We start from the raw sequence: 9,351 nt of genomic DNA, 5'->3' as shown, positions 1-9,351 counted from the left end.
TCCCTCTAAAATTTTTTTTGCGATATATGAGTTTCTAGTATTCATTAATTCAACCATGGTGAACGAACGGAGAATATTATTTTGGACACGGAGAGAATCAGCTTCTCTCCCATGGTGCATGACAAAAATGAAAATTTGGCATGACTGCCACAAGGGGGCATATTCTGACAGCCGTGACCAAATGACGTGTGCAGTGAAAAGGCGGCTTAAGGGGTAGAATTGGGATTGGGGCACAATGCACTCAATGGAGCTAATGACATAACTGTGGGGATTAGGGTTAGGGGTGGGGTTAGGTGAGCCCATTAAAAAGCATTGCATGCAGCTCAGATTGCATCTGCTCCAGGTCTGCATCCAGACCCCTCTCGCCATATGAGTAATCCAAATCATAAGCATCTTATACATATTATAAATATCTGTTTAACATCTCAACAGATTGTAGTTGCGGAAATGCTCCAATAAATGCATCTTTCAGGTTAAAGTGCAAACTTCAAATAAATGTTCTGCTGACGACTCTGTGCTATCAGCAATATCACCCTGCCTGCCCTACACTCTCAGAAAAAAAGGTACAAAATTGTACCTTTTAGGGTACAAATGGCCCGTCACTGGGGTGGTACCCTTAAGGGTACAAATTTGTACCTCTATTTAAAGGTACAAAATTGTACCTTCTACATTTGTACCCTTTAAGGGACAATTTTGTACCCCCACCGAAGGTACAAAAATGTACCTTTTTACATTATATAGCATTTTCAGGGTACTGACCCAGGCATTTTGATCCTTTGGTGACTGCATGCACAAATAAATAAATAAAATATTTTGGTTCGCAGATGTCCATTTTTATTTATTAATGTAGAAATATTTCATTACAACTCACAACTGAATGTGTCAAGAAATAAAATTACACAGTAAGTATAAAGCAGACATGTAAAACAGTAAAAAGAACAATTTACAAAACAAATAAAAATTGTTCACTCACTGTACAGTATATAATCTACCCTTAATACAAAGACCACAAGAATACTGTTTAAGATTTATAAACACATTACACAGGCTACATCAAGTACTTCACTTTATAAAGTCCAAAGTATTTGTCTTTAGTCAAAATACTCAGTCATAATAAATAATTTGTCATCAACATTTTCTCTGTATTTCAGAATGAAGGCAATGTTTCTCTATAAATAGCTTCAACAGTGCAGAAAACCAAATACATCAGTAGCCTCTTCCTCAACACCAGTAGATTACTCCTCATCATCCTCAAGTGGAGTTGTAATTTGTTGTAACACAATATGTGTTTATGCTTTTGATAAACATGACATGTAAAGCATTCATATCTGGAAAATGTTCTTTGATAGTCATTAGGACCACAAGTTATTTAAAATTTTGCTTTATGCATGAATGATAGCAGTGTGCTGGATTAACTTGATGATTGTGATTATCCCAAAAGCATGTAGAGAAACAAAAAACAAGGTTGATCACTCTGGTAACTGGAGTAGATCGAGGCTCGTCACCGTCCACCGTTCATTCAAAACATTCCACTGCAGAAACATCAAGGTGTTCTTCTAATAAGATGGATATGTCAAAAATGTATATTCATCCACATCATTAGCCCGGCTAATCGCAATCCCATCAACTCTCAAGACTGCCGTGACTCGTCTTGTTAACAGTTGTCCAGTCGGTGGTGTCCTCCTGTACTTGAACTGTTGGATGTGGTGAAGATGGTTCACTGTAAATGACAAAGCAATAATTACATTAATATCAGTCACTCTATCACTGATGAAGAGAAAATCAACATGCATAGAAAGTAAAATAATTAATATTCACTGATTTAAAAAAAAAAAAGTATCAGATTAAAAGACTAATATAAATTTCATTCATTCATTCAGTTTCTTTTTGGCTTAGTCCCTTTATTAATCTGGGGTCGCCACAGTGGAATGAACCACTAACTTATCCAGCATATGTTTTATGCAGCAGATGCCCTTCTAGCTGCAACCCAACATCCAGACACACTTATTCACACACACATTTATACACTACAGACAAATAAGCTTACCAAATTCAGCTATAGCGCATGTCTTTGGACTTGTGGGGAAACCGGAGCACTTGGAGGAAACCTTCACAGACACTGGAAGAATATGCAAACTCCTCACACAAATGCCAACTGACCCAGCCGAGGCTCGAACCAGCGACCTTCTTGCTGTAAGGTGACAGCACTACCTACTGCATCATCCTAATATAAAGAATATCAAGCATTATAAATATGACAAGTGACAGCATTATAATATCAAGCATATACTGAACAGAAAACAACATACGCACCGGAGCACAACGAAATGTTGAAGTGTCTCGCTTAACAAGGCTGGCAACATGAGAAGTGCTGCTGTAAAATCAATTCCTGGAACATAAGATGTGGCATACAAACAAATATGAAGGAATCCATCCAAAGCTAGAATTTAATAATATTAATCAAGTGGAAAAAGTTTAGAAAGAGTACCTTAGAGTCAGGTCCATAGCATTCTTCAGTTGATCTCTCATCTTTCGATGAAAACCTAGAAAATAATTTTAAATATGTGGGTGTACATTTATTGTTGTTTGTAAGTAAAAACCTACAAATTTAAAATAGTATGTAAGCCATTAAAACCATGGTATAGATAACGAGACATACTTACATCTTGTAACTGAGCCATGCTTTCATATGACATGCCTTCATTGGTCTGATGCTGTTAGCCTGCATTATGTTGTTCAATCTTGTCCTGAAATACAATTGGAAACTTCATAAACTTCAGGAAAGCAATAAGATAAAGCAATAACTATTTATTTATAGTATTTTATTTATATATAAGTATAACGTTAAACGATAGTAAAGCACCAACAATTCTGGACATGAGAGTTTGTGGACACTCCTCAACATTAATGTAACTTAGACACTGAAACGAAGATATGTACAAGCATCCACACGCCACGTTTGTAACTAGCCACGTTTACATAATCAGTCGCTTTGCCGGTGACAAAATTGTGATTTTTCTTCACAAAATGGCGGTGTATATAACCTTCTAAAAATACATTTCCGCGGTCAACCGTGGCTAGAAAATGGCCTCAAAATATAAAACATTATTGATAATTACAAATTCCAGTATTAATAACAAAAGGTTTTATATCAAGGTATATGAAGACTTCAGTCGCGGCAGCTCTGGGCCACACCGCACATTACTCACGGCCCGATTCCGGTGCATGGTTACGGCAGCGTCGGCTCGCTTCTGCCGCCGCATCTGGCCCGAGTAACGATACAGCAGACGGACTCGGGCAGGCGAGAATCTAGCCGCAACTGGCCCAAGTGTATTTTGCTATCTGGGTTGCGATAATATTCCGCCGTGGCAACACTTATTAATAAAGCAGTTACGTAACGTAGGCGATAAAGGGAACTTTTACACCGAGAAAACTAACAGCATATAGTACTTACCTTCTATAACGTTATGTCCCTCGGTGACTTCGATATCACATTGTATTAACTTCTTTAATAAGCTGCAGACATCTTAGCAAACTCCATCCTGCAGGCCAACGTACACCAGCCAGCCCGGAGCACAAAGCGGGGGAAAGCCGAGACCAGAGAGTCAGACAAAATCAACAGAACACGGCTTCACATGTAAAAATGAGACTGAAAATATATCTTTAATACATTCTTACCTGAAAAGTGTGGACTCCAAAATAGACTTTTCTTTGAAGAGCGTGCGAAGTTCTGTGTAAACAGCCAGCATACTCTACCGACCGCCTCAGTAACAAACACTACTATAACGTCTCAACAAGCCAAATTCTTAAAGAGACAGCAACATCACCACCTGTATGAAGATGCTGTCACTCTGCATGGTTTATTCTACATCCCATATATATTATTGCGACTTAAACAGTAAGCAAAGACCAGTATTTACGTTTTTAATGATTAAAATTACATTTAATTATAAATTAAATTATTAACATTTTTGAGAAAAAATGTAATTTAAATACATGAAAAAAAATAATTATTCAAATATTTAATTCAATCAATTTATTTATTTATTATATTTTTAAATTATGTATTTTAGTATTAATGTTTAGTATTAATACATTTAAATTATTGTTATATAGTGTTTTGATCTTATCATGAGCTGAGGGTACAATTTTGTTCCTATAGGGAAACAAAATATATAATTGTACCTTTAAAGGTGCCAAATTGGTCCTTTACGGTACAATTTTGTATCCAAATGTGCTATAAAAGGTACAAAAATGTACCTTTCAAACCTAAATCTGGACATTTGTACCTTTATAGCCCATTTGGGTACAAAATTGTACCCTAAGGACCAATATGGGACCTTTAAAGGTACAATTTTATATTTTGTTCCCTCTAGGAACAAAATTGTACCCTCATTGTACCTTTTTTTCTGAGAGTGTACTTTCAAACATGTTTATAATTAAGCAACACCTTTGAATATGATTCATCATGTTTGCGTTCTTATGTGACGTGCATTCCCCTATAAATAAACATTCCCTTTCGTCGACAGAATCCATCAATCATTTTTTATTTTTTTTTGCAAACACATTTCAAGTCAGGTTTACCCATATCATGAGCGTCTGAAAGATAGAAGCTTTAATTAATTATTGTGAGGCAAGAAGAGCGTGGAGATGGACGTGAAGGTCAGGAGATTACACTGCCCATTTAATCTGCAGAGAGAAGCCAGACTCATTAGTTAACATAGCAGCGGACTGACAGGGTTGTATCCTAAAGTAATAAGGGTGGACTGCAGATCCCTAATTGCACTTCCACAGACTTCAGGAGCAGATTCAGACGCAGCAGGCTGGCTGACAGGCTGTGAGACTGACACCGTATGAGATAGAGCTCATCTGAGGAGAAGGGGGAGATTCAGATAACGTCAAAGGGTTTGAAGATCTGCATAGAAAGACATATGCAATGTAGGGCCCTATATGTGAAGAACAAAGTGGAGTGACGGGCATTTGAATAAAATAAGACTAAAATGAAGTTCAGCTGAAGTTTGCTGTTAGAGTTTTAAACTGCAAATGGGATTCAAACAAATATATATATATATATATATATATATATATATATATATATATATATATATATATATATATATATATATATATATATATATATATATATATTTAATTGAAAATAATTTTAATAATTTTAAATATAACATATTTTCTTTATAGTTAATTGAAAATTGCCATCTCAGGTTGTAGTAATTGCATTGATGCAATATGATACATTAAAATGATTGATCTAATGGAACATTAAATAAAAAAAGTCTTTATAAGCAAAATATTTAATCATAAAATGAGACGGAGAAATTAGAAATTATATACACTATATAAAATTATATATATGTATATATATATATATATATATATATATATATATATATATATATATATATATATATATATATATATATATGAGCAATAGCACACGAGTAGCACTGTGATATGGCTGTATTTCGGCACTGGTGGGAGGCGTGCAATGTGACGATACCAGTGCCCACCAGTGATGATATACAGCCATATCATATTGCCACAAATGTGATATTGTATTTATACAACAATCATGCATATAACAACTAAAATCTAAAAGATTTTCTAACAGTAGAGTCTAAAAATCCATTTGTTTGAGGAACTACTTTCTTCTGCCATTTCTTCACATCTGCAGCAAATGTCAGAACAGCAGGAACTGTTGCTACTACACACACACATCACTTTGGAGCTAGTATTTGAATGATTTTCTGGCATAATGTTGAAAGTGATGACAAAACAGGTGATTTTGCTCATGGAATGTTATCATACTAGGGACATTTCCCAGTATTTATCTGTTGCAATCAGGAAATCACAATAATTAACCCCAAAAAAAGCAAAAGTAGCACCAACAATTCCGATGCGCTGTATCTCCAAATGTTAAATAATTACAATAGACTCTATACTTGTAAATAGACGGCATAGTTGCAAACTAAACAACTATATTCTTGCCTAAAAAAACAAAAAAACAAAAGTACATCATGTTGTCCAACAGCTGCAATATTTGTTAAACTGTAGTGCGTTTATAATTCTGCTGTCACTCTATGTGGGCGGAGTAATACAGAAAGGTGAGAAGGCTGTACAAGTTCTGATATTGCAGAATGTCGCTCGGCTATCAGCCAATGAGATTCAAGAACCAGACAGAGCTGTTGTGTATATATAAACCTTTACTTACCAATCACCATACCCCCCACCCCCTCGCTCTGCACTTACCAATCGACTCATACCGCCCCTGCCACGATCTTCACTTACCGATGGCAAACCCCCCCTGCTCTTCACTTACTCATCTTACCCATCAGCATCCCCCCCACCTGTCTTCATTTACCAATTGCCCCATACCCCACCAACACAACCCCTACCACCACAGGCATGTATTCATATATTTAAAGAGAGAGGTATGTAGTAGCTCAAACTCCTGAGGTTGCATGGGGAGCAGAGAGGGAGAAAGAAAGAGGATCTGCAAAGGGCCTAAAGCCAGGAATCAAACTCAGGTCACTGTAAGCACTGCAGTGCTGTGTCGACATCCTTTCACACTATAGGCTATTAATGCTGACAGAGGCTGCTTAACTTTAAAATATAACCATGGGTTATAGTATGATACTTGCACAGATGACCTATTTGATCATTTTTTGGATGAGGAAGCTCTCATAAACTGTTTAGAAAATTGCACTAAACAATTGTTTTATGAGTTGATTTGAATTGATCTGATTGAAATGAGAATATATAATTTAAACATTCTGGTAAGAGTGGGGTCTCCAGTTAAAAATTCATTGCCTTCAAAAAATAGTTCACCCCAAATTGAGAATTTCCTTACCATTCACTAACATGCTCTTTTGTGTTTCTTTATTCAGTTGAACACAATAAAGAAATCTGGGAAAACATTCTTAAGCATGTCTTCCTTTGTGTTCAGCAGAAGAAAGAAACTCAAACAAGTTAGGAACAAGTGGAGGATGAGTAAATGATGGTTATCATTATTTGGTCACAGAAACTAAGCTATGTTTACTGCTATGTTATGCTACTGTTAAATGGCCTAATTCAGCAATATTTGTGAATTCACCAATCAATATACATCCTGAGCACGTTTTCATCCGAAGGCATCTTCTGTGATCGTTCCCTCTGGTTGTGGCAATCGTCAAGCTCTTCATGGCATTCACTCGCTTTAGCCGATTAGCTTTGACCTTAAGTGCAGAAGGTCACACACATTGCTAATCCTCATTGCTATTTGTCAGCCATTGTTGCTACATGCCACCACCTCTTAAAGGTCATCCATTTCGATTTTTCTTCTCTCACTGTTCCAGACCCCAAGAATGGAGTCAGTAAATCAGGAAGTTTTAACCCCTATCTCTATTTTCTGCCATCCAGCTGTATGGACACAGAGATGAAATAACTGCCTTGGGGTAGCAGCAATGTTTCCTTGGTGGCTTACATAAAGTGTAGGAGAGTGGACGTCTCTTTTAGCGCTAATAGAGTGACTCGCTCGTTTTGCCGTGTAGATGTCTTAGAAGATTAATATCTCAAGGCTTGCCCTTTTTAAGATTCATTTATTACCCCCGGCTCATCTTTTTACTGGAAAAAATAAGGTAATGAATCACAGCCTCCTCATGTCATTGGCCTTTATTTGCATGTATTCATCACTTGTTTCTCAGCCTCTCAAAATAAAGAAAAACAGACGGAATTCTGTCTCTTAAGTTTGTTATGTCATCTGATTACGAAATATGATTTATTGGTTATTATTAAACAAATTAAATGGTCCCACTTTATATTAAGTGTACTTAAGTAATATATACCTACACTGAAATTAATCATTTTTTACAATGTACTTTTTGTGCAAATACATGTTTTTACATTGTACTTATGATTTACTAAATGCATCTAATTACTAGGGATGTCCAAATGTGATTAAGTGATCAGAAATCAGGCCCGATCTGCGGTTTCAGACTCGCTCGGAATCGGACATTACCTTGAATATATAAACATATAAGCAATTCGAGCATTACAGATGTGACATTTGCAGTAAAATCTCAAAACATAAGTTGACAGAGAAAGTATATGTTAATATTTTATTAAAATATGTCTTTATATTTTTCAAAACAACTAGCCACAGAGTTGTGGGAGCAGAAAAATCGTTAAACAGTTTTTATTTTAAGTGAAGTTTCACAAACTAATTTCGAGAGGAGCCCGTGATATGATTGACTGCAGTTGATGGATTATACTGATTGGCTAACTAATGATTGTAGAAGAGAGCTACAATCATTAGTTAGCCAATCAGTATAATCCATACTCACAATAATAGCCTAGCAAAATCACTCCCTTATCTTCGTTTTCCAAAGAAACCCCCCATCCACCCCTTCTCCCCCTTTCCTCTTTTACCACGGGGAGCTCTTGAGAACCCCCTGATCTCGTACTTCCCTTAAATGATCTATTGACCAGGCGGGAGCCCTGGACTCAATTATTTCCGAGCTCAGGGTTAAAATTTACGCTCATAAAATACAAAATATTCACAAAAAGCACTATTTTTTGCAGTATTAGGCTGAAAGACCAGAGAAATCCCGTGAGGTATGATTAGAAGTGGACAAAAGGCTTAAGCATCTAAACGGCATGTTTTTGAACTGTGGAATGTGTCTCTCTTATTTAACTGTAAAAAAATGTTATTACCGTGTAAACAGGACAGCATCAATCATGTTAAATTCGCTGTTTCCCTGTCTCATCTGCGTAGACATTCTAGCCCTTCTGAAAGTAATTAGTGATGGGTCATTTTTGAACGATTCGCTCACTTTAAACGAATCTTCAATATGACTCGGGAACGACAAGTCCTCTCAGGGTATGATTTGTTAATCCACGCATGCGCACAGTTGTGCAGGTGGTTTCGTTAATTTTTTAAGTCTTTTAAGTCATTCACCACACGAAAGACAGAAGTCAATCATATACATTTACAGCCGGAGCCTGCAGCTTCGACCTACTCGGGACTTCCGACAAGATGGCGCACGATGCTGAATTACTAAATTTATTTTAAAATTTAATGCCGCCCTGCTCAATATTAATTATTTTTTTGTTTATATAAAACAACTAGCTAAAGTTAAAAGTAAAAAAAAAAATGCAAAGTGGAACTAAATGGGAATATTTAAAACATAAAATGAGAGCGTTTTCAATTACATTAAGTAAAAATCTGATTAAAAAGAAACTTGAAAAATTTTTGAATTAATTCAATAGATTAATAATTGTTGTAATCAAAATATTTTAAAAGAGGAGGAACAGCAACTTATTAAGCTTCTTTCCATGCTAGATGATTTATATATT

The 9,351-nt window shown here is 36.0% G+C and overlaps 1 long non-coding RNA gene across 1 annotated transcript; it reads right to left on the bottom strand.

Moving 5' to 3' along the window:
* Nucleotides 1–811: 811 nt before the first annotated feature.
* On the bottom strand, nucleotides 812–3,792 carry LOC137487782 (uncharacterized). Its single transcript, XR_011006522.2, has 7 exons — nucleotides 3,679–3,792; nucleotides 3,455–3,542; nucleotides 2,664–2,747; nucleotides 2,489–2,543; nucleotides 2,314–2,389; nucleotides 2,048–2,224; nucleotides 812–1,720 (listed from the first exon to the last, which is right to left on the bottom strand). It is a non-coding gene; the product is annotated as an uncharacterized lncRNA (long non-coding RNA).
* Between the last annotated feature and the right edge of the window lie 5,559 nt (nucleotides 3,793–9,351).

The sequence above is a fragment of the Danio rerio genome, chromosome 2 (assembly GCF_049306965.1).
Source record: "Danio rerio strain Tuebingen ecotype United States chromosome 2, GRCz12tu, whole genome shotgun sequence".
NCBI classification, from domain to species: Eukaryota; Metazoa; Chordata; class Actinopteri; order Cypriniformes; family Danionidae; genus Danio; species Danio rerio.
The sequence above is the reverse complement of the archived record's forward strand: the minus strand, read 5'-3'. Positions and strand labels throughout refer to the sequence as shown.